The 1758-nt window shown below is 38.7% G+C and overlaps 1 long non-coding RNA gene across 1 annotated transcript in view; it reads right to left on the bottom strand.

The window, feature by feature from the left end:
* Window positions 1-1474, bottom strand: part of LOC106934786 (uncharacterized) — a 45486-nt gene extending 44012 nt beyond the window's left edge. Inside the window, exons 1-2 of the long non-coding RNA XR_001421765.1 lie at window positions 1049-1474; window positions 738-803 (exon numbers count right to left, since the gene is read on the bottom strand). This is a non-coding gene — a long non-coding RNA (uncharacterized LOC106934786). The remainder of the gene's footprint in view (window positions 1-737; window positions 804-1048) is intronic.
* Window positions 1475-1758: the final 284 nt, after the last annotated feature.

The raw sequence follows: 1758 nt of genomic DNA, 5'->3' as shown, positions 1-1758 counted from the left end.
ATAGAAAAAAGTAGAATTAAAGCAAAGTTTGCAGGACAATAACAACCAGATTAATTTTATTACCGTCTGACTCTACTGTTGGGTCCTGATGTCACCTAATCAATTTTAAACGTAACTTTATTTATCGTTACTATTAAACTAAAATCTCCAGCATGGGGAAGTGGGATGATCTCAGCATTTCTTGACAGTGGTTTTAGTTTTTATTTTTTTAATCAAGCCATCACTTGAATCACAATGTCAAATTTTGCATGGTTTGTGTTTACATAATTACTGGATTTCAGGGACATACGGTACCTTGCAAAAATATTCATAACTGTTGACCTTTTCCGTATTTTGTCACATTACAACCAGAAACATAAATATATTTAATTGAAATGTAATGTGAAAGACCAACACAAAGTGGTAAACAACTGTGAAGTAGTATACGTTATTCAAAATACTTTTTACAAATGAAAAACTGAAAGGTGTGGTGTGCAAAAGTATTCATACCCCTTGAGTCAATACGTTGTGGAGCCACCTTTAGCAGTAGTTCCAGCTGCTAGTCTTTAGGGTTTTGTCTCTATCAGCTTAGCTCATCTAACGGCTGAAATTTTTGCTCATTTTTCTTTTCAAAACAAACTCAGTCAGATTAGATGCCGAGCGTTTATGAACAGCGGTTTTCACATCTTGCCACAGATTCTGGATTGGGAATAGGCCTGGACCATTCTAACACATGAATATGTTTTGTTTTAAATCACCTTATGTGTAGGGTGTTTGTCCTGCTGGAAGCCATACCTCTGCCCCGTCTCAAGTGTTTTCAGAATCTGTAATGAAAAGCGAAATCAGTCAGAACCCAAAACGCAGCCAACACCAGAGTTGGTGTTACCTTTATTTTTGTCTTTATTACAAAAATAAAGGTAAGAAGGGGCTAAGCAGGGAGTGGTGATGCTGGTGGTTCAGGAAGTCCACTAGGGTCTGGGATCCAGCCAGGGAGGGGTAAGGTGGATGGGCAAAGGGAGGACTATAGGGCTCAGGGGACAAACAGATGACAGGGACAAATTCCACCAACCAGAGGCTGAGTCAAGGGACAATCCAGGTTCATTCACAGGAGGGCCACAGGCAATGAAGATCCAGAAATCAGAAAAACTTGAGGCAAGGTCAGAGTCAGGCAGGGTTCATCAACAGTAGGTCAGAAATCCTCCAGCAGCCAAGGGACAAGGCAAAATCTGTGGTCAAAAACAGGCAAGCTCAGAAAACTTTGAAACATGAGGCAAGGCTTGAAAGCTGTGACTGGGGCAACAAATGATCTTGCACTGAGCTGGTGATGAGCAGCTGTTTAAATAGGGCGCAGCACAGCACAGGTGAGGGTAATGAGTAATCAGTACAGTCAAGGTGGAGCTGAGGGGCTGAGATCATGACAGAATCAGAACCAGAATTCCTTTATTGTCAGTGTGCAAGAAAGCACAACTGATTTTAAAAAAACAGCAAATCTCGGAGGCAGTTCTAATAAATAAATAATAATAAATAAGTTTGTTTCAATAAATATAATAATATAGTGGAAACAGAATTTGCCAGAACCATGAATACTCTTGTGTTACATCAGTCATTTTTTGTAAAAAACTGAAAAATGTACATTCTTTTTGGTTTAATATTCTTTTCAAATTTGACCTAAACAACGATTTTGACTCATGTGAATAGCAGTTTGTGTCTTAAGACTTTTTGTAGCATTTCCACTTTACAGTGAAAATAATCATAGATTACTGCTTTTTGGCAGCTTTT

Source organism: Poecilia latipinna, unplaced genomic scaffold (assembly GCF_001443285.1).
Source record: "Poecilia latipinna isolate Pla-1442-1.1 unplaced genomic scaffold, P_latipinna-1.0 Scaffold1858, whole genome shotgun sequence".
NCBI lineage: Eukaryota > Metazoa > Chordata > Actinopteri > Cyprinodontiformes > Poeciliidae > Poecilia > Poecilia latipinna.
The sequence above is the reverse complement of the archived record's forward strand: the minus strand, read 5'-3'. Positions and strand labels throughout refer to the sequence as shown.